Source organism: Notamacropus eugenii, chromosome 2, assembly GCF_028372415.1.
Source record: "Notamacropus eugenii isolate mMacEug1 chromosome 2, mMacEug1.pri_v2, whole genome shotgun sequence".
In the NCBI taxonomy this organism is placed as follows: domain Eukaryota; kingdom Metazoa; phylum Chordata; class Mammalia; order Diprotodontia; family Macropodidae; genus Notamacropus; species Notamacropus eugenii.
In genome coordinates this window covers 139,201,215-139,226,113 of record NC_092873.1, presented here as the reverse complement: position 1 = coordinate 139,226,113, position 24,899 = coordinate 139,201,215, and the positions used below count along the sequence as shown (strand labels likewise).

Below are 24,899 nucleotides of genomic sequence, written 5' to 3'. Positions count from 1 at the left end.
TAGTAATAGCAATATCATTTGAAGAGTAACTGTGAAGGACTAAGTTATTCTGAGTTATGTGAAAAAATTCAAATCAATTACAAATCAATTCAATTAAATCTATGAAAATGCTGTTCACCTCCAGAGAAAGAACTGATATGTGGAAGTATGTATTGTGTTGGTTAATGAATAGTAAAACAAAACACAACCACAAATATTTATTTATTACATATTTATTAGATGTAGGAAGGAGGGTTATGAAAAAAATAAGACAGGATCTCTAACCTTAGTGGGAAGCTAAACTGACAAAGGTGGACCTGAATACATACACAAATATATACATACACACACACACAAACACATACACATGAATGTACATATCTTCAGGTATACATATATGTTGTTATATATGTATATGCATGTGGGTATGTATTTGTGTATATATATATATACATATACATACATATTTGCACACAAATTTAACTGTAAAAGGCTATAAAAGATAGCTTCCCTATTCATAGAGTTAAGATTTTAGAGTTTTTTTTAAATGAATCTTCACTTCCAATTTAAGGGATTGCTTCTCCACAAAGTATATATGGGGATTTGTAGAGGCTATCTCTTGAAGAATATTCCACAAAGTGTAAATCTTTCCCCTACCTCTAATACCAATATAAATGTTTCTAAGACAGACCCACTTTCTCTCTCCTTTTTCAGTTCTCCCCTTGAATTAAAAAGCACTCACCTTTTTCAATCAAAGCTTTTTTCATTCCTTCTGATTATATCTGGAAGAAAACTTCAATTAGGTACCTGCTAATTGTCTTTAACACCTATTAATCTTTCTTATAGTACTAAGGGCCTCTGGCTGAATGTATGCAGGAGCCAAATAAAGACTGGGGAGGGGGGTAGAATGGGTTAGGATTGAAACACATAGCTGGGGAGCAGGATGGACTAAATATTCAGAAGACTTTAATTCAAAAATTGTTCCTGTATATGCTAAGTAACTAAGGAGCAGTACAGAGAATGAATGCTAAAAGAGTTTGGAGTAGGGAAAATTCACTGTGGGTTGGAGTAGGCAGGGGAGTCTTCAAATAGGAGGTGAAATCTGAGTTGGGTTTGAGATTTAGGCATAATTTCACTAAGCAGGGAGGAGTTGGTAGAATCATACGAACAAAGGTTCAGAGGAAGGAAAACATTCGGTGTATGTCAAGGAAAGTCATTTAACTTAGATGAGGTGTTTGAGAAGATGAGTAATAGAAGAGATTGGAAAGGCAGGTTGAAGTTAGTTTGTAAAATGACCTTGAATGCTAGGCTAAGAATTTTTTATGCTACAGTTAGGGTACAATGTGAAAGGCAGTATGGCACAGTGCCTAGGGAGCTGCTCTCAGAGGCAGCTAGACCTGGGTCCAAATCCCATCTCCAATGTATATTGGACCTTGGACAAGACATTTAACCTATCAGTGACCCAGGCAACTCTCTAAGGCTATAGGTTGTAAAGAAGATGCCTGTCATCATTGAAAAGGAAAGTTTCTCATTGGGAGTTCTAAACATGATATCACAGATCTAGTCCCCAAATTCTACAAAAAATGGAGATGGGCTAAATGATGGGCTAAATAATAGATGGGCTAAATGAGCAGAAAAATGAAACAATGAATGCTATATTTTTAGGAAAAGTTGACAGAGATAGAATGATGAGAAATAGCAAGGCAAGTTAGTAGACTGTCATAACCCATCTTTAGTTCAAAATGGACTGAATCAAGATTGCAAGTATTTAAGCATTTCAATACCTGGAGTTTAGAACTTCCATAATATTTTATTTTGATTATCTTATCATAGCTTCCAGGTCATCTTGAGTTTTCTTTCATTTCTTTTTTCAATTTGAAAGCATTTTTAAAGTTAATGTCCCTCCTGCTACTATCCCCCCAATTAAGCAGGAGACCAAATTATGAATCAGAAATTTGTTTGATGATCAGGGAATAAGACCAAAGAGAATTGAGAAATAAGGGATAATTCTAGCTGGCTAACCAGGGTAGCTGGATAGGTTTACCACAGCAGTCTGACAAATTTCCCTTTTCTACATGAGAAATATTTCTGTTTAAAGATACCGATCACTCAGGATGAGGGCATCTTTTCTCTGGACAGTAGCTTAGATGCACTGAAAAATTCTTTACTCTCCATATCTCCTTTTAAAATATTCTTTTTCGTTGTCTCACGTTACAGTTTCCAAGATTATAGCTTATTTTACGTTGGTGACATTTTAGACTGGAGATTTCCTAATGAGAAATTTTAGATAGGTCAGCCCCTTTGGGTGCTTGAGAATCAGTTATCTGCCATAATTTTTCATTAGCAACACATCTTAAAATCTTCAGGGTAGATTACTTTTGCAGATGGCTAATCTCATTCATTTTATGTTTATTCATATTAACTTCAATTTTAGAGGGTGAAGTCCTGCCCTTGTTCTTAAATTCCAGAGGGTATATACTATTTGGAATATGTGGACTGACTGTATGTATGAAGCTTTTCAACTTTTTCCCTGTGAAAAATTTATGAAGTATTAGTTGCTTTTATTTAACTGTATTCATTTATTTTTTCACATTAAATGGTTCAGATATTTCTTCTGGAGAAAAATGTGAACAAATGCATATCCAATTTTCATTCAGCCAGAGGGAAGTATTAGAGCAGAAACATTAAGTTTTCTTTGTTAGCAAGACCTATCGTAAATAAGCCATTTTCCCAACATGGTATGCTCTTTAATCTCCAGGTCTTTGAAACATGGTCTTGTGAATTTGAAGCACTGTGTACATTTAATGATATTTAAGAAAAAAGGATCAACAAGAAAGTTACTTTTTAAGATTGATATTTAAGTAGATATCTAAGTTAGATTCTCCAAGATTTGACCCCTGACTCCCCAACATCCTGCTCCTACCTTAGTGAGCCATCTGCCTTAGGTACATGGGAACCAGTCCTCCATATCCTCTTCCTTCACTTTCTTCACCACACCCCACCTCTTTCCACCTTTGTGTGTTGACTTCCCTATTGGAATATAACATCTTGAAGGCAAAGACTATGCTGTTTGCTTTTATATTGTATCCCCAGTACTTAACAACTTAACACTGTGGTAAGTCAACAAGCATTTATTAAGCACCTACTATTTATCAGGGACTCTGTTAAATGCAGGCACATTGTAAACACTTAATAAATGCTCAATCTATCTCTTTCCATTTCTCAATACCAGTCATGTAAAATATTGTCTGTTCCCTAAAAATTGATATTCTGAGGGGCTGTTATACTGATTCACATTTATGAGAATATCATGAGAAATAATTCCATGTTTTCATTGGATTTTTTTCCTTTAGACAGACACCAGTTTCTATGGCAACAATTTAGACTTACAAAGACAAAAAAACCATACAAGCCAGAATTGATGTTAAATTCAGCTGCATGAAATGAACAAAAGACTTCTTATCCTCTCCCTTAGCATATTTATTTTTGTTTAGATGTTCTTAGTAAATATTACATTAAGAAGGACTCAAAAGTAATTAAGTATGATGATTCTTTGGATATTTAGGAGAAAAAAGGATGAGACAATTGGGATAGATGATTTTATTATTCCATCTGGTGTTAATACTTTCCCCCTTATCCTCCCACCATGCATTATATCCCTGAAGGGAATGCTTTCTGGAGAACAAGGAGAATGTAGTTTTCCTTACTTACTCCTTCCACCTTAGGTGTGGTTAGATTTGAATAATTTCACCCAATTAGTTCAACAGGATTTTTTGGTATTTAAGAGAAGTAAGTAGGAAGAAAAGGGGATATTTTGAAGTTTGATGATGACGATAATAGGTAGGACTTATTTAGTGATTTGGAGGCAGCTTGGTAACTTAGTGGAGTAAGGAATAACTGAGTTCAAATCTGGTTTCACATACTCACTAGCTGTGTGACCCTGGATAATTCACTTAACCTCTGTTTGCCTTAATCCATTGGAGAAGGAAATTGTAAATCATCCCATTATCTTTGCCAATAAAACTCCATACAGGGTCATGAAAAGTTGAACATGACTGAACAATACAAACATGGTGCTTTAAGGTTTGCAGTGCTCTGTACATACATTATCTCACTGTATCCTCACAACAACTCTGTGAGGTGGATGCTATCATTATCCCCATTCTACAGATGAGGAAACTGAGGCAGACTGTCATGAAGTGCTTTTCCCAGGTCACATAGCTAGCAAATGTCTGAGGCTGGATTTGAACTCAGGCTTTCTGACTCTAGGGTCAGACCTTTCCCCTCTGCATCATATATCCTAAATAAGAGAGGAGTGCTCCTTTAGATCAGGGATCTAACCCTATTACAAGTGTTTTAAGGAGAAAAGATTGCAAGATTTGTAGTCACTGTTTCTGAACACTGTGGTGCTGAAGATTGGGAATTCTTTTGAAGATGAGCCATATCTGATGCTTCTTGCTGGAAATTTTAGGACAGAAGGAGTTATGAAGAAAAGCATTGCCTGATATCTCATTCTAGAAACTACATAGGATGGCAAGAGGAGACAGAACAGGGCTAATCAATTAAGAGAAGAGGGAATAAATGAGGTGATGATGAGGGCAAAAATCAGGTTCAAGAGTAATGAAGCAGTGAGAGAAGGACAAGGAGACTGCATGGCCCATAGTGATACATTAATAAATACTTGTTGACTAGAAAGCAGAATTTCTGAGTTCAGGGTATTTTAGATAAACAGGTGTGTGTGTGTGTGTGTGTGTGTGTGTGTGTGTGTGTGTGTGTGTGTGTGTGTGTTGGGAGGCATGGTGAGTTATAGTCTTACTTTTCTTTCAGGTGGCTGTAATAGTGCAAAAATGGAGGTCACTAGAGTTGGATTCCTCGATGAAGAGGGATAGAAAAATTCAGCATAAACATTGAAATCACCAAGGAAAATGGGAGAAATTGGGTTGAAAAGGAAGACTGTGAGTTAAGTGCTTGAAATCAGGGAGGAAAGTGGGACAGTGGACTAGACTATTTCTCAAATCCCTTTTGACTCTATATCTTTATAAAGTGGAGGTCAAAACATGACAGTGCTGAAGGGCTGGATAGGGTGATATAGTGTGGACTTTGAAGAATGAAAAGTTGGTAAGTGATGATGACAAAGTAAGGGTCTAAAAGTGACTTGAGGGGAAGAGAAAGTATGTCAGCTCCTCCCGTGTTATGCTTGTGCTTTCAAAAACACCCCTAGGGTCATATGGCAGCATCTCAAAAAAAAGTACCATATGAACAACATAGGCACAGTTGTCTTTGAAAGGTCTTCTTATCACAGATTCTATCCTTAATGGAAGACTCCTACCACATGATCATAACCAAACATGGCCACAAGATAGCAGACTCTGGGGAATGGATAAGATATGTATATTCTTTCCTCCAAATGTTTCCCTGCTTGTTAGTACACTGGGGTAGAGGCAAAAGGCATGTCAAGAAAATGTCTCCCCAAGGAGCCCCAAACAATGCAGACCATCCTTTCCCATGATCCAGAAATTCACCTGTGATCTACTCTTGTTCTGAACAAAATGGGCTGTTGAAAGGGACACAGGAGTCCAGACTTATTACACCTAAGGGTCTTTCAATTTTCTTCAAAATTATCAGAAGGCTGTGATCTGGACACTATTAGTATCTTCAGAACAATGATTCTCAGCTTTAGGGCATCTTGATACAGTCCACTGTCTTATTGAATTATCCAGTTACTCTCATTTCTGTCACAACTATTGGCCTTAGTACTAACATCCTGGAACTGGGAGTTGTTAAGTATTGCAGGACATGAGAGGATTGGCAAGTATTGGAAAGAGTGGCATGGGATGAGATGTCTCAAGGAGAAAGTCAAAGTTTAGTTAGTACTTGATGGAAGAAGCGTAAGAGGTTCAAGTATGAGTGAATTCATTGAATTCAACTGTTAACTTGATGTTAACAAAAAACATTATTTCCTTAAGGTAGAGGGGAAAGGGTCATTGAATGATGATAAGCCCTAGAGAATGATGGGGTTAACGTGGATTGAGATGAGGATATGGGAAGGGGTAGCAGAGGAAAGAGATTTTTACCTAGGTATATATCTGGAAAATAACGTTTAGCAAAATATCTTCCTTTTCTACTTTGAAAAAATGTCATAGGTTGGTCTACAGGTAACCATAAGTTGTCTTGGGAATACTTTGCATCCAATTTTGAATTACTCTAGTGTTGACTAGAATTCTAAACTGTCATGATCATTCTGTGACATCCGGGAAGGATGTTGTAGCATTGGTAGCCTTACTGTCTTTAGGTATATCTGACCCCCAGCTGCCAGTATTCTCCATCCTTTATAACTACTTAAAGCATCTTGGGGAAGGAAACACTAAGAAAAAGCCTGAGGTTTCAGCAGTGTTGCCCTGTCATTTTCAGAATAGCAATGAATCTTTTTGCCTGCATAGTAAAGAATGATAGACTTGAGGTAAGGAAGCACTTTAACTGAAATCATAATCCTGTAATCTTTCTGAGTCTCAGTTTCCACATCTGTAAAATATGTATGTAGGGTGGGGGGAGGGGGAAGGATGACTTTTCTTCATCTGCTTCACAAAGTCATTATAGGGAAAGTGAATGTAAATGTTAAAGTGATATATAAATATGAATTGTGGCTGTGTTATTCTCCCTTTGAAAGGAAGAATAATTCAGATAATCTTATGCTTCCAGGATCCTCTAGAACTTCCACTTTTATTACTGTCTGATTGAGCTGTCAGTCAGCATCAGGGAAGTCAGATATGGTATGATAATTACTTAAAAGCAATACTGGCTGGTCTGATGCTGACTGAAAATTCAGTCAGCTAGCAATATTGATGGAAAAAGGGAGAAAAAAATAACTGCTTTTGTGCACTCTTTAGTACAAAATTTCTGCATACCAACTTGTTTCCAAAACATTTAATTCAGCTTAAAATTCAAAGCTTACCTTCAGATCCTAAGGAGAAGGGACCAGTCATCCCAACCTATTGACATATAGAAACACACACAAGCACACACACACACACACACACACATACACACACGGCAGCCAAGCTTGCCTAACTGAAGCAGCAAGGCAATCTAGGGGAGAGATAGGAGGCAGCATGTACCTGGAAAGTCCATCACTACCACCATCTTGAGCACCAACTCTCCCTCAGATCTGATGGAGAAAGTCCTAGACCTAAGAACCTTTGGAACAGCAGTGCTTCTAGTTCAGGACCCCAAGACATTGTCTTGGGAAGCAACCCCTGTGGAGATGCAGCCTAGCAACTGTTCCTGTAGAAGGCAACTAGGTGATACAATGGACAGCACTGAACTTGGAGTCAGGAGGAGCTAAGTTCTGATCTGATCCCAGACATAGTAACTGTTGTGACCCTAGGCAAGCCACTTAATCTCTATCTGCCTCATTTTCTTCAACTGTAAAATGAGGATAATAATAGTACTCATGTCTCAGGGTTGTTGTGAGGATTAAATGAGGTCATATTTGTAAAGACCTAAACATAGTATCTGGCATATACTTGGTGCTTAACAAATGTTTATTTTTTTTCCCCTTCTTACAGCCATACCTACTAAAGACTTAAAAAAGAAAATTTTTGGCACTGTCAAATACAGCTAGGTTCTGATTAGTGTGAATAATGAATCCCATAAATTTGAATTCACAATGCATATCTTTATTGGGCAACCAATTACCATATTTTACATAATTAGGACTTCAAATAGTACAAATTCAAATATATGTGACCACTTTATGGAAATTCAAGTCACACTAATCTGGACCTGATTCAGAATAGGAAACTGATATGATTTTGTCAGTGCAAATGACATTAAAGAAGAGGCATTAACATCTGCTTTGCTGTTGCATAACTATGGACTTACATCCATCTGACTTACAGCTGAAATTTAGCATATATATTATCTCCATCATTAAGATGTGACCTACTTGAGGGCAGGGATTGTCTTACCTTTTTTTAATCTGTATTTCCCCTGCTTAGCCTGGTCCTTTGCACTTAGCAAGTGTAAATAAATGCTTCATTAATTAATTAATTAATTCAGTCATTCCTTTTTCCGCTTAGAGTTACCATTGGTATCTCAGTTTCCTCCTAGGGAAAAAAAATTAAGTTTCTGAAAAATCAAAGATATGAACAACAACTTTCTAACTTGACAGCTAGCTTGATAGCTATTTCTGTTCTCTTCAATTCCCAAAGGCCTATGGTGACAGTGTGTCTTTAAAAAAAATCCTCAAGTTAGTGTTCTGAATGTGAATTTTCATTCACACTCCAGGAATATGGGAATTAAGTCATATAAATGTTTATATATTTATAAGTATATATAACTCATTCTTTTTTGTGCCTGAACTTGTCTTGTTACTCAATAATTATGGGTGTTAAAGTAACAGGGTATGCAGAATACCCAATAGTCTAGTTATATATTTGTGCCTCAGCTTTCACTAAATTTCCTACTTATAAATAGTGTCACTACCTCATTGCCCTGATTTTTAATCTTTTGCACTGAGTGCATGTGCATGTGTGTATCTTTCATTTATTTTTATGTATCTCTTTTAACCAATGTTCATTAGTTTTGTTTGTGTCACTGCCCAAAAGGGTCCTTCAAGTTTTCACCTATTTAGTAATAAGATCATCATCTATCCTGGAATATATAAATATAAACTTGAATATTTCTTCTTTTCTTTTTGGGAAAGTAAAAATTGAAAGAAAATGTAGAGTTCTTTTCCTTCTCCAGGCTCACCATACAATTTTAATCTTTGAAAGTGACTCACAGAAAGAACTGATGGAGTCCGAACACAGACTAAAACATGGAATCTTCACTTTCTGTGTGTGTGTGCGTGTGTTTTTCCTTTTGTTTCATTTCTTCTTTCACAACATGACCAATGTGAAAACATGCTCAACATAATTGCACACGTACAATATATATCAAATTGTCATTTTGGGGAGGGGATGGATGGAGCGAGAAAAACCTGGAATTCAAAATCCTAAAAAAAAGATGAATGTCGAAAACTGTCTCCACATGCAATTGGAAAAAACAAAATATTATTGACATAAAAAAAGAAAAAAAGTGACTCACAGTTGCAAGAAACTCAGGACATATTTCATAAGCTAATCCCAATTAGTAAGCATAAATATTTTATGAAATATAGAAAGACCTTGGTCAAAAGATTCATGTTTTCAAGGTCTGATCCCTTCTACAGCCATTTTCATTAGAGGTCTTTCTTTCAATTTATTTCCAACACTATAAATTTTCTTCGCTGGGTCCTTGAACAAATAAAAAGAAAGCATGCTTCTGAACTGGTTCTTGCACCACAACTCAGTTTTTATTGTTGATAAAAAATAATGATATTTTTAATGTGATTCCTTGCCAATAACATCCTGGAATGCTCATTTGCCTTCTGACAGAAAATATTTCTTCTAACTACTCTTTTTTGGAAGTTGGAATCCTCAAAGATCACCCAGAAAACCAGTCCTAACACTTAGAAATCATTAAAAATCCTTCCTTGTGTTTCTTTTCACTCTTCTACCTGAAGGTCTGAAAAGTATCCTTGGTCATAGAGACCATGTATTTTTCCTCTTTAAGGAAGTTGTTGATTTACTGACACTCCTGTCTGGCTGTTTTGGAGGGGGAAGAAAATCACAATCTGTTGGATTTTCTGTACTCTTTGCCAATTTCCTCTTGGATAACTTGGCCTTATCTTGTTGGGGAGGAATAAAATTATTTCTACTAACCCATTTATGCTTCTTTTTTTATCATTCTAGTGGTATCTATAGCCTGAGACTATCTCTAGGTCACTGGTTCTACTTAACTGCAACTCTGTCAGATTAACTATTTCTGAAGAAACCTTTGAGGCTACCTGGGGAGCAGTGTAGTTGCTTCCATTGAAAACTTGCTTCTTTTGCTTTGTGACCAATTTAGGGGTTCCTAGGTCTTTACTTGTCTGGCTTTGGGGAAGTAGTAGAAGTGTCGGCAATCCTTTCACAGCAGGAGTTTCTGTATAAGCCTTCGAAAGTGTGGTGTACAACTTTTTCATTTGCTCTTCCCTGGTCTTGATCTTCTTATCTTTTTTCTCATCCTTTTTCCTGCTTTTGCCAATAGCTGGCATCACTTCAAGGTCTGTCAATCTTTTTTTTTTTTTTTATTCTCCCATTCTTTTGGGTCTCTCTTTTATCATTTTTATTTGGCTCCTGGAAGCCATCTGTTACTTCTCTGACTTTTGGTCCTTGACCCTTTTTTCTTTTACATACTCCCCTTGAGCTTTTGTTTTGAAGATTTAGGGGAATAGCTATATCAGACATGCCTATCTCACATGGAAAAGAAGAATCAGCACTCGTATTCTTCTTTTAACTCATATTCTTTCTCTTTGTAGTATTTGACCTATCTTTCTCAAAAGTCACAGCTGTCTCCATATTCTCCCTTTCATCTTTTCCTCCTTTCTCTTTTTGCAGTTTCAATTTTGGCAAACAAGTCTTTTGCTAAAGCCTATTACTATTCATTTTTTTATGCTGAGGAAGGCCATCTTGAAGGCTCTGGAACTTCTGACCAGTTTGTAGAGATGCTTCCTATTCAAGGAGGGAGTGCTTTGCCTGCTGAACATTTCAAACAATCTATCATTAATTTCCTCATAGTTAAACTAAAAGACAAGCCCTATTGTCCCATGCCATCATGCTGTTTTTCCACTTTTGCTTGAGGAGGAATCGTCACTTTTCTTTCTTTTGCTTCTTGGGTAATCTTATTTTTCCAAAGTAGCTTCAAAGATACCTCCGACTATAGAATATAGGGAAGTAGAATCCTTTGTCCTAGCTACAATTTTTCAGAGTGGAACCATAAACTTCAGGTTTTGATCTACAGTAAGTTCTTTTGCTCCTACTTTCGTCAGTTCTCCCAAGTATATGTCAATAAAATGGGATTTGACTGCACAAGGTACTTGACTGGGTGCAAAATTTCTTTCATTAGGATATCCAGAAGTATAGTTCAACCTGACTTTCTCCCATCCATTTCTTTTGAATACCTCAAAGGATTGGTTCAGAAGCCAGCGCATTACCTTGTAGAATTTATCCAGGCGCAATCTGTCTATTCCAGTGTACTCATGGTTGGTTCATGGCTTGCCAAAAAGTCTGAACAAACAGGTGCTGAGTTTCTGGGTTCCGAAAAACATAAATGAGCTGGGAAATTGGATGTCCAAGTTTCTCCTGTAGGAGAGAGGTTTGTCCCTCGTCCACATAGATTTGAAAAGCCCTTTCCATATTTTTAGCAGTTGGTGACTGAGACCACCTGAGGCAGCTTGGGTCTTGACGCATATGTATCCCTGGAGCTTTCTCACCCCGACGCTGTAGATTGTCTTCCCGTTGTCGGTCGGCCGTTGTCCTCGATGGACTTTCTAAGGAAGCTCCGTGGCTGGAGACATGACGGCGAATAGCTCACGAAGCGCCTGTAAACGTATAATTTTTATGAACAAATAGTTTAAAAAGAAAAGGATATCTTTTTTTTGAAATGTAGGCGCTACATTTTATGACCCAAACTGTGAAGTTGGGGAATTGGGAGAAGGGTGATTTGGAAGGTAAATGGCTTAGAATTAGAATTCATGCTATACAATAATAATAGATATCATTTAGATAGCACTTTAAGGTTTCTAAAGTAGTTTACAAATATCTCATTTTTATCCTCACAACTACGCTGTGAGGTAGATGTCATTATGATAGCCATTTTGCAGATGAGAAAACTGAGACACAAGGGTGGTTAAGCGTCTTCCCCAGGGACACACAATTTAATAAGTGTTTGAGGCTGGATTGGAATTCAGGTCTTCCTAACTCCAAGTCTAGCCCTCTGGCTGTGTATCACCTACTTGCAATATGAGAATTTGTTGAAGGTAATGAAGGTGTTTAGAAAGAAGAGGAGAAAACTTGAAAGAAATGATATAGCTGCCCTTCAGACTTTGAAAGACTATCCTGTAGAAGTAAGTTTTCCTTGATCTGCTTTGCTCCTAGGACCTTGACTCAAATTTGCAAAGAAGCAAATTTAGGCTTGGCATAAAGGAAACTTTCTTATCAAGATGAGTGGCTGCTCCTCCAGGTAGTGGGGTCTCCCTCCCTAGAGGGCTTCCAGCAGAACAGAGGCTATATGAACACCTGGGTATAAAGTGTAAGGAAACTTTGTTTGGGTGTGGATTGGATCCTATGGCTTCTGATAACGCTTCCAACTAAAATTCTGTAGCAAGGTAATAATTTTAATTTTTATTAAAAAAAAATGAAGTCCCTACTAAAATATTTAGGTGATTCTATAATATTAAATTTATTAAGTTTTGATTATTTTTATTATATTTTATTTATTCCTCCCCCCCAGAGGCAGCATAGAATAGTGGACTGAGAGAAATTATTATTTCTTTCATATATTAATAACTAGTTATTGAATTAGAGCCAAGGTTTTTTCCCTTTTCTACTTCCTCTGCTTCCGAAATCCACCAGTGTTGAAAATTTTTCTCAAAGACTTACCTAGGCTAAGATCGAATCAGAAAGTAAAAGAAATTCTTAAGTTTAGACTGGATTCCTACTTTTTTTTTTGTTTGTTTGTTCATTTACTTGGATGGGGCTGGGAAAATATGGATACTCCTTTTTGTCAGAGAGGTGATATGGAAAATGATGTCTCTTTGACTGAGATTTAGGTGTTCAGTGTCAGGTACCTCAAGATCCTCATTGTAATATAGCCCATCTCCTGTTAATAATATTCCTTCTCTCATCAGTTGTTAACCAATCAGAGTTGATTGCTACCTTCAGGAACACCTGCTTTTTCAAGGGTGTATAAACTGTGAGCCTGTTGCCATGAGAGGGTCTTTGGCATTCAAGTGTGGCCCTGACCTATTTTTATTAATAAACATGCTAGTCTTATTAATAAAAATATTAAACTACCCAGAAACTATGTCTCTCAAAGTTTTTAAATGTCACAATAGTATACTGGAGAGAGAACCAATCTGGCATATATAGACATTTGACAAATGCTTATTGACTGAATAAAAGAAGCCAAGTAGATTTGGGTTCAAGTCTTGCCTCTGACAAATACTGGCCGTATGACTCTGGGAAAGTTACTTTGCCTCTTAGTGCTCTAGACAAGAAAGACTAAATTGACAAGAAAGCACAGATCTTCATTAGTAGAGGGTTACTTCTCTCCAAGTTCCCTATTTTCAGTGATATCAAAAGTCCAGTATATATTTCTATCATTTCCTCAAAGCATAAAAAATTGTGTGTGGGGGGAGGGGGGGCATGTGAATTCAAATTCACATGATTAGAAATTATAATTATGTAATATGTGGCCATTGATTCTAACTAAATGGAAATATACAGCACAAATTCAAATAATGTGACCATTTCCTAGGATTCATTATTTGTACTAATCAGGAACTAGCTGTAGTTTGGTGCTGTTCTTTCTATAAACACAATCAGACTATGAACAATCTATTGAGAATTTCATATGAAGAAAAGGACCTAGGATCCATTACTCATTTTCCATTTTCCCTCAGTAGCTGATAGAAAGTAGCTCATTTTCCTCAGCAACTGATAGAAAATTTCTTAACTCTGGTCTTCTATGCCCATAAACAGGAGTTCAAGATTCTGTGAGACTCCATTTAATTTAAAAACTGAGATATAAGGAAATCAACTAACTTCTCTTGTCATAGAATCATATAATTTCCAAGTTGGAAGGGACTTCAGAGAAAGGTCCTGATGATTTGGAACTCTAATGGACTGTTGGTAGAGTTGTGAACTGATCCAACCATTCTGAAGAGCAAATTATAACTACGCCCAAAGGACAATCAAACTGCATACTCTTTGATCTAGTGATACCACTACTAGGTCGATATCCCAAAGAGATCATAAAAATGGGAAAAGGACTTAATGTACAAAAATATTTATAGCAGCTCTTTTTCTGGTGGCAAAGAATCGGAAATTGAGGGGATTCTCTTCAATTGGGGAATGACTGAACAAATTATGGTATATGAATGTAATGGAATATGATTGTGCTATAAGAAATGACAAGCAGGATGATTTCAGAAAAACCTGGAAAGACTTACATAAACTGATGCAAAGGTTAAATGAGCAGATCCAGGAGAATATTGTACATAATAACAGCAACATCGTGTGATGATAACTATAAATGACTTAGCTATCTTCAGCCATAGACAATAACAAAAAACTAATAATGGAAAATGTTACCTACATCCAGAGAAAGAACTGATGGAGTCAATACAGCTCAAAATATACTATTTTCATTTGTTTTATTTTTTTCATAGTTTTTTCCCCCTTTGTTCTGTTTCTTTTTTCACAATAAAATTAATATGGAAATGGGGCAGCTAGGTGCAGTGGATAGAATGCCAGTGCAGGAGTCAGGAGGACCTGAGTTCAAATTTCACCTCGGACACTTGACCCTCACTAGCTGTGTGACCTTGGGCAAGTCACTTAACCCCAATTGCCTCATCCTGGGTCATCTCCAGTCATCCTGATGAATATCTGGTCACTGGATTCAGATGATTCTGGAGGAGAAGTGAGGCTGGTGACCTGCACAGCCCTCCCTCACTCAAAACAAAGTCAAGTGCAAGTCATGTCATCATTTCTCTGATGGCATGGTCTTCTTAGGCAACGAAGGATGAACACACACACAATATGGAAATATATTTTGCATGACTGCACATACATAACCTATATCAAATCACTTATTATCTTAGGGAGGAAAGGAGAAGGAAGGAAGGAAGAAAAAAATTTGGAACTCAAAATTTTATTTAAAAATTAATGTTAATAATTGTCTTTACATATAATTGGAAAAAATAAAATACTCTTCAAAAAAAAGAATTTTATTACAAGTCATATGCTCTGGTTTGGACCTGGGTTGGGCCAGTACTTTGTATGTTTAGATTCAAAATTGGAACAAAATGAGACATTCCTAGGTTATTCAACAATTAACATAACGGTATTTACTTAACCACAGAAGGAGAATATTTGCTAAGAATAGGCATTGAAGATATTGCAAGCTGATTCAACTGAACAAAGTCCTCTTGAATTACTCAGTGTGATCTACCAGGTAAGCATCAGAGAGGGCATTTGGAGCTCCTTGCATCTGTTTTGAACTCAGATGATCAAGAAATGATATGAATAGTCTGAACCTTTAGTCTCCTAATCCAACCAAGTCTCAGGGATGATCTTAATAATTTTCAAGGAAAAATTAACCTAACCTGATGGGAGCAGGGATTTGCCTCATTTCTGACCTAGCCTTAATCACCGAATGGATGCAGCCTTCAATAAACTGAGACCTGAGAAAGACCTTAGCTTAAAAAGGTCGTCTCCCCCTGCATCCAGGGCCATTGCCAGCTGGCCTGATCTGTATCTTGCCCCTGGACCCTGAGGGCTCTAGAGGAAAGACTGAGGCCAGTGATTTGGTACAGCCATGCCTCACTTAAACCCAATTCACTTGTAAGTCATGACATTACCCTTCTGATGTCATTGCCCTCCTTGAGAAGGAAGGACAAACAACAGTCATTACTTCTATCACAATACTGCACTATGCATAGCTCAACATAGTCTACTTAAAGATTAGTTGATAAAAACTGACAACACTGGTATCCATTGCTGCTAGAGGGCTGCTGATAATAATAACTAAAATTTTATAGGGGCAGTTGGGTGGCACAGCAGATAGAGTGCCAGGCCTAGAATTTGGAAGACTTTTCTTCCGGAGTTCAAATCTGGTTTCAGAAACTTACTAGCTGTTTGACCCTAGGTAAGTCACTTAACCTTGTTTCCCTCAGTTTCCTCATCTGTAAAATAAGCTGGAGAAGGACATGGCAAACCACTCCAGTATTTCTGCCAATAAAATCCCAAAATGGATCATGAAGAGTCAGACATGATTGAAGATACTTGAACAACAAAACATATATATAGCCTGAACACTTACTCTATGTGAGGCATTGAGTAAGTCCTTTACCATTATTATCTCATTTGATCCTCACAACAATTCTGTAAGGTAGGTGGTTTATTATTCCCAGGATTATTGAGAGGATCAAATGAAATGATCACATAAAGTGCTTTTTCAGGCTTTAAAGCATTTTAACATTGGTGGACTCTGGTCCAACCATCTGAGGACCAGGTTTAATACATTCCATTCCTACCTACTTAGGGTAGAGAGAGATGGTCCCCCTTCTCTGCCATTGGCAAGGGCCTCCATGGATTGTATTTCCCCAGTGACTTGCCCAGGGTCACACAGCTAGTAAATGTCTGAAGCTGGATTTGAATTAGGGTCTTCCTGATATGAGGCCCAGAAATCTATCCACTGTGCCATTTGGCTGTCCCACTTTAAAAAAAAATGTAGGATTCTCCCTCCAATTTCTGGTCTATAAAGGTTTTCTTGCCAAAGGGAATTTATAAAAACTTTGAAATATGTTATGGCCTATCTCCTTATGATGGCTTAATGATGAAGTAGATGCCCATCACCTGGGGAATAACTAAACAAATTGTGGTAAATTAGTGTAATGAAATATTATCACAAATATGATGAATAGGGAGAAGCAGAGGGAAGACATATGAAGTAAGTAAAGAGTAAGCACAGTGAAGAAATAATGTACACAGTGGGTACAATAATGTAAACAGAAAGAACAGTTACAAAACAATTGACAGTGAATTGCAAAGAGCAAACATAGCCTCAAAGAAGAGACATGAGAAGACACCTTCCCATACTCCTTTATTGACATTAGAGGTTCATAGTGGTGAAAACTTGCTAATATTTTCATACTTTTTAGATTAATTTTGCTGTTTTTTTCTATTATTCCTTTTTCCTTTTTTTCTTTAAAAAATTATTTGTTACATGGGATGGCTCTTTGAGAGAAGCAGGGTGAAGGACACTGGGATAAATCTAGGCAATGTGAAAAGAAATATATAATAATAATTTTTAAAAGAAAACTTGATGATAATTCTATCCAAAATGACCCTCTAGGAAAGAAAACCTATGTGAACCTTCCAGAAAACTTTAGCAGTGTTTAGAAAACTGTAATAATAAGGAATTTTTATTAGCATCTTTGAGACCCTGACAGTTCTATACAGAGCTGTCATTGTAGCTTATGAATACAGATTTTAAAAACCATATTTAATGCATTCTTTTTTTTTCTCTAGGGGTTTCAGCTTTTGAATAACCTTAAAGCAATATGAGTGAAAGTAAGTGCATTTTCCATATTTATGTGACATTGCCCAAAATCCAGTTTTCTATATCATTTTGTTGAGAGGTTTACAAAGTGCCTTTATTATTAGCTATTGCACATTGTCAAGAACAATTTTCATCCCCAGATAGGTGTCAGCTCCTTTTCTTGATGTGTATCTATTTCAAAATTTCAAGGATCTTTGATTTAATTGGTGTGGCACACCCTCTAACAGTGTATGTTGCAATCCCTCTATGACTTTGCAGGTGGTCATTGAGTTGCTATGGCTAAAAAGGGTTTTATGAACCTAAGGCCAATATGGCAACAAGTCTCCTTAATTATTGCCAGGCTGATTTTTGGGGCATAGTCACAGTGTATATTTGTGACATATTTATTAGCCTTTTCAGTTTGGAATGACTTCCAGAAGTTAGGTTACTCTGTTACGCCACCGGAGGTGTAAGCATGGTAGAGGTAGGGAGTATATATGCAGTCTCTGAGAAAGGTAGCATTTATAACAAATTGAACAAAGGTCTTGGAGTCAGGAAGTCCTGGGTTCAAACCCTTTCTTAGACATGTACAAGTTGTGTGACCTGGGGTAAGCCTGAGCCTCAGTTTCCTCTTCTATAAAATAAGGGTGATAATAACAACTGCCTTACAGGATTATTGAGATCAAATGAAATGATCACTTAAAGTGCTTTTTCAGGCTTTAAAGCATTTTAACATTGTCTAACCATCTGAGGACCAGGTTTAATACATTCCATTCCTACCTACTTAGGGTAGGGAGAGATGGTCCCCCTTCTCTGCCATTGGCAAGGGCCTCCATGGATTGTATTTCCCCAGTTTAGTCATATATAGTAGAATAACTTTCACAAAAGAATATTTACTTTAAATATACAGAAGCTTCATCCACCATACCACCTAGTTCTCCCTAGGAGAATTGAAGAGTCTTGATGGGGGACTTATACGGAACTGACCTTGAGTCTTGAAGGACTCCAACTTGAATAAGGGGCATGGCCAAGAACTGAAGCTTTTGTCTTTCACCACCTCTGCCTTTCCTCTCATGTAGGGCAGGGTATTCATCTCTACCAATAAGGAAAGTGCCCTATACCAATGGGCTTTAGGAAAGAGGTTAGAACTGAAAAGGACAAATGAAACAGATCAAAATCTCAAACTTATTTCTTGGGTCCCTATGTCCTGGAGGCGTAGCTATTGATCCTCAGGTCCTATATCCCTTACCACATAGTGTTTCTTGCCTTGAGCAAATGAGTCCACTCCTGTGCACCACAGGAAAAAGAAGAAAGAGAAAAGCTGCCCTTAAGCAGATTAAAGGGAGTTCCAACTCTGTTGTCAATGGGAAAAGGTTGCTCCAAGTCATGTGATAGGTCAGTGCAGAATACCCATGTATTTGGGCCCAAGTGTCTTCCACATGGATGACTCCATATTAGGTAATCTGGGCATGTGCCAAAGCCTCATTGTACACCATATATGTAAATTAGTGTGATGGTGATGACAATCATTATAAATATAGGTAGAAACTGAGATTGTACAAAAAAAACAAATTTGAGAATGAGATTTTAATTTCCTTAGGCAAAATTGCAATGAAATTGTGTTGGTTCAAAAAAATATGACCATTTAATGTTAAATCCATGCTTAGATCAAATCCATTTACAATTTCAAATTTAAATTATTTGGTAACTTGTTATATTCACCCTTTTCAAATAGCTCTTCAATGGCATCTTTATTAGTCCATTTTTCTTTATAAGAACATTATATAAATCAAAAAAGAGAAGGAAACAGATCATATTTGCACTAGGCATATTACTCACTGTGAGAAGAAGCAATTAAGGACAAAGTAATCTAAACTTACTAATATAAAACATGTTTATGTTTGACTCAAGACAATAAAAACTTAAATATACTGCAGGATGCTATAAAGTATCTTCAGTGTTTGGTTTGGAGCAATTTTAAATTAAACAGGTATTTTTATTTGTTTATATATATATGTATATAGTGATGACAGAACTCAAATTGTTTATCTGTATACAAGGATCAATGTTATGTGTAGGTGGTTGAGGGCAACAGTTGTGTCTATAATGAGGCTGCAGTTTCAATGTTGTTTTCTGAATTCTGGCTGAATTCTCAATGATATTCTGGGATTTATATTTGTAATATGAGAATCCACTTTTTTTAAAAATAAAAGATAGTGAGCTTCTGGTGCACAATCCTGTCTACCTCATCATGTCCAGTCGAGGTTAATTTTTTGCAGCTAGAAGTGAGATATACACAGTTTCCCCCACTTCATGGTATTACCTGCATCAATCAGTAAGTCAGGACTCCTTAAGGCTAATCTTTATGTAATTTCTGGTGGCAAAGTCCTATCTTGAATTGCTATCATAAACCTCTCTGTAGCTATAAACAAACTGCCTTATTTTCTGAGCCATGACCCAACTCCTTTTATGTCAGGAATATTTAACCAATGATTTATATCCCAGGTGTGGCACCTATCCAGGTTACTTGAGATCTCATATAGACTTCTGATTCTGATTCTATATTCTGATTGTTTCAATGTGTCTTATTCTTTGAATTTATTGAGTATAAAATGTAAACTCTCTTTAAGAATACTGACTTTTCTATGAATCTAGAAAATTATACCTGGAAAAGCCTTCAAGCTGATGGCATCATGAGGTTCGCTCCTCTTTCCCGCTCATTTTCCGTTCTTCTCTATTGCACAGAGATGTACTCCACCTGACCACGACATGCATTGTCATTTGCTACTTGTTGCAACTGGCCTTAATTGAAGGTGACCCTTATGTGGGTGAGAGTACTCTTATCAGGAAAACTTGTTGACTTGGGGAAGTTCAAGTCAATTCAACAAGCTTTTATTAGCCACCTGTTATAACTGCTCATTACGATAAGTGCTGGGGATACAAAGGCAAACACTAAATAGTCTATGACTTAAGAAGCTTATATCGTGCTGGGAGGGAATAACCTATATGGAGACAAATAAATAAAACTACATACCAAGTAAATAGAAAGTATTTTTAAGGGATGAGGGAAACCACTGTGGGGTGGTGGTAGTGGAAATTAGAAAAGGCCTTAAGTAAGTGGTAGCACTAGAAATGTCTTGAAGGAAGCCAGTGATAGCAGAAGGTGAAGGAAAGCATTTTTGGCACAGGGAATAACCCATTCAAAGGTACATTAACAGGGGATGGAATACCATATACAGGGTAGCCTAATTTGTCAGGAATGTAAAGTAGGTGAAGGGAAGTAAGGTAAAATAAGTCTCAAAGAATAAGCTGGATCCAGACTGTTAAGGGCTTTAAGTATTAAGCAGAAGAGTTTGTATTTTATACTAGATTGTAACAGACAATGCAGCTTCTTATACAGGGGAGTGACTTGGTCAAACCACTGCTCTAGGGATACTGATATGGCAGCTTTGCCGATGATGGATTGAAAGGGAAGAAATTGGATGCAGGGAGAATAATTAGGAAGTGACTGCAGTAGTTCAGGTAATGAAGTCCTAAACTGGGAAGATTATAGGATGGATGGAGAGAAGTAGATTGATAAGAGAGATATTGTGGTAGACGTGACAATTCTCAACCAATAAGATATTGGTAGTGAGGAAGAGTGGAGAGCTGGGAATGATTTTGAGGTTGTGAACCTGGGTGACTGATATATATTCTTATTGTAAATCAAGTCAACAAGCATTTTTTAAGCGCTTACTGTATTTCAGATACACTGCTAAGTTCTGGGGCAAAAAGAAAGGTGAAAACAGTCCCTGCTGTCAAGGAACTCACAATCTAATGGAAAAGACAACATACAAACAAGTATATACAAACAAGATATATACAGGATAAATTGGAGATAATGTCAGAGGAAAGGTATTAAGATTAAGGAGGAATGGGAAAAGCTTCCTGTAGAAGGTAGATTTTAGAGAAAACTTGTAGAAAGGTGGAAAGGAGCAGGGAGAAAGTGCCAAGAATGCGACTTAGCCAGTGAAAATGCCTAGAGTTAGGAGAGGGAGTGTTGTTTTGGAGGAAGTCGGTGTTACTGGGTAGAAGAGTACATGAAGGGAAATAAATTGTGGAAAAGTAGAAAGGCAGGGCTGTGCCAGGTTTTGAAGGGCTTTATACTGGAGACTACTGACTAGAGGGATAATATGGTCAGGCTAACACTTTAGAAAGATCGCTTAGATAGATGAGTAGAGGGTACGCTGGAATGGGGGGCGGGGAACAGGCTTAAGGCAGGGGACCAAGCAGAAGGCTAATACAGTAGTCTAGGCATGAAGTGATAAGAGCCTATACCAGGATGATGGTAGTGTCAGAGAAGAGAAAGGGGTATATACAAAATATGTTACAGAAGTAGCCTGGGTGACTGGGAGTATTAGGGAAGTAAGGAAGAGAGATGTATTTTGAGGGCTGGGAAGGAAAAAAAATTCCATTTTGGACATGTTAAATTTGATATCTCTATGAGACATCCAAATGAAGATATACAGAAGGCAGCTGGTTATGTAAAACTGGAGCTGAGGAGAGAGATGAGGTCTGGATATGTAGATTTAGGAGTCATATGCTGAGAAATATGTATATTCTTAAAAGTTCCTATTTAGAAGACGTTGTAAGCTTGTTAGCTTTAAAATCTTCAATATTTTGTTCAATTTTTAAATTTCCTTTTTGTTTATCTTTCTGTCAGATTTGTCTGGCTTTGAGAGAGGAACATTAAAATCTGTAATCATTGAGCTACCATTTGTGTCTTCTTGAAATTCAGATAACTTTTTCTTTATTGATTTAGATTCTATGACATTTGGTGCATGTATGTTCAGTACTGACATTGACTATTTACAGTTCCTTTTAAACATGACAGCGTTTCTCAGTTTTGCTTGATGTAAATTTTTTTAAATTTATTTGATAGTTTGATTGTAACTCCTGCTTTTTTTGTGTTCACCTGGTGCAGAGTAAATTTTGTTCCAGCCTCTCATATAGAAGAATAGTTTGAAAGGATGGCAGGGTAAGGAGAAACTTTCTTCAAGATGGGGTGACTTTAGCAGGTTCTTAATTGGTGAAGTAGGAGCCTGTAAGTAGGGAGATACTGAAGATGATTGAAAGACACACATAGAGGAGGAGGAATGAATGGATTAAGGGGCAAGCTATTAAAGGACACAGAAAGAGGTAAAGGAAACAAATGGAGAGATTGACCTTGCAAAGATTTAAACTACTTCATTCTCTGAGATTATAACAAAGAAGAAAATGCTTAAAGCTGAAGTTATGGAAGGGGGACAGGGTGAGATGGAGGAACTTGACAATTGCCTTAATCTCAGTAAAGCAGGGGGCAAAGTCAACTGGGTGTATAGATTTAGAGTCATCTGCGTAAAGCACAGAGTCTATTCATGGCAGTCAATCTGAGGTTTTAAAAATGTGTTGTGTAGCAGTGCAAACCTGTGTGTGGTTAAATAGCAAGGATTTATGGTGTAAACAGCAAGCAACATTCCACGAATTCCTTCAGTTGTGCTCTTAGTAGTAGTTTAGGAGTAAGCCTGGAGAAGGTAGACAATGGGAATCACCTGGAATTAAAGAGTAAACAGGGCAATAGTGGAAGGATAAGGGCAGAGAGAACTTGAGAACAGAAAATAATTCTTTGTAAACTTGAGATAGAATGGAACACATTAATTCACAACAACTCAACAGACTTTAGACGAGTGTGACAGAAGTTACCTTATCAATGTAAATTTAACCTATAATTAACAGTTTTAAAGAGTGGTTTATGGTCCCATCTTATCAATTCTAAATTTAATTTGAATAATTTTAATGATTCCCATTGAAAAAATTTGTAAAAATGTAACCATCCTATACTTGGTTCATAATGCATTTTACATGGCAAGCATTTGACCAGTGAAGATAGAAACCAGTGATGTCTTTCTGAATCTCAGGGCCTCCCAAATGGTGTGAGGGTTCATTGCTGGAGTTGGAAAATCTTCTTGAGTAGATTGTTATTTTTTAAGTCCAATAGCCTCATGCTAATTGGTTTTCAGCAGTAATATGCTTCTCCGGCATTCTTGGCACAGACTCTTATTAGCATATAAAAATAATTTTCCCTGTGAACCCACTTTATTGCATAGTTAGCCAGTTTAACATTGTGGTGCACCACTGATATGAAGATAGCTAGGTCAGGCAACTCCCTCATGAAACACTGACTCAGTTTTAAAATTTTTCTGGAAGAGAGGAGATAATTTGGTGAATGACTCTGATCCTATTTTAAATTTCTAACTTCATTTTAATTAAGAAAAAGTTAGGTTTAGAGTCTATTCCAATATCCAAAGTAGATACAAATGTGGACCAGTCAGTAATTACCCCAATAATGGCATAATTATCCTGTTCATTCTACATTTACTATATCTGGTAACCCAACTCTATATGTTTATATTTCTCTTTTCACCAGTTTGAGCATACATAATTTATCTAATAATCCATTGAACAAATAATCATGTCAACGGCTTTGGTATTCTAAGGTAAATAAGAATCACCAAATGTTACAGTTGGAAAGGGGCATCAGCTAATATGGTCCTATCATTTTTTCTGAAAAAGAAACCTAGACAGGTTCTTTAATGGCAGAGCTGGGACTAGAACTCAGGTCTCCTAAGTCCTTGTCTATGATCTTTGCACTATACCACTATTTTCTTACTAACAAAGCATGTAGCCTATGTATGAATGAATAAGTATTTATCAAGCATTTACTATGTGTAACAGGGGACTGGCCAATGAGAGCCCAGTCTTGTAGCATGCAGATGGATGATTAGTGAGCTTGCTTCTGGACGTGTAATGGAGCATGTTCTATGACTGTTTCTGGTTCACCATGTGCTTTTTAAATTGGCTAGTGAGCTAGATCAGGAGTTCATACAGAAGATTTGCATGTAGGCAACTTGGTTTCTTTTTCTAGGCTGTGTTTGAATGACAAGAGGACTGTTATAAGGTTCTGGAATGGGAGAGAAAGGGAGTCACAGTGATGTCAGTATCTTGCTCCCAGCTGCCTATGACCCCACCTGGGCTGACATAGGATCTTGAGCATGGCTTTTCTATTCTTTGTGTCTTTGCATTTTTCTCTCCTGCTCTTAGGTGAAGGAGTATTAGAGATGGAACAGACTACACTATGACCTTCAGAGTGTTGAACCACCAATGTTCCAATAACTAACATCCATATCAGAGTTTGCCAGGAGCCAAGCCAGGTGAGGAATGATGTACTTTACCCTGAACTGCAATGGTTTGTTGGCATCCAAGAGGGGGTGATTTATCCATCACCTATACCACATTTGGACATGAACTTGGAGGGTTGAATGCTGTATAGCCACCTTATTAAGCTTGAGAGTACTCTCTCCAGGGAATGAGGTACTATAGGGGGAGACTGTGCCCTTGATTGTGGGTGGTGGTGAGTGTATTTGTACTTTGCCTCTTGCTCTATCTTCTTACTAAATATCTCTTTGTAAAAGCTATTTTATAAAATAATATTGTGGTATCAATAACTGGATCCATAAATGGTACAGGAGAGATACTATTACTGGTGATTGATATTGGGGAAAACACACCAGAATGGAGATTTGAGCTGATAGCATTAGAAAGACATCCCTAGAACACCTCTAAGAATGCCAAAGATTAGAATGAAATACTCCTAGAATTCTCAGGGGGAAGATGTAGTCAGCCTTTCTCTGGGGGACCTGACTTGCCAATATGAGTCTGAGTCTGAGTTCAGATAA

General features: G+C 37.2%; 1 pseudogene; it reads right to left on the bottom strand.

Moving 5' to 3' along the window:
* Nucleotides 1-9,479: 9,479 nt before the first annotated feature.
* LOC140522825 (uncharacterized) overlaps nucleotides 9,480-24,899 on the bottom strand; it is a 31,373-nt pseudogene continuing 15,953 nt past the window's right edge.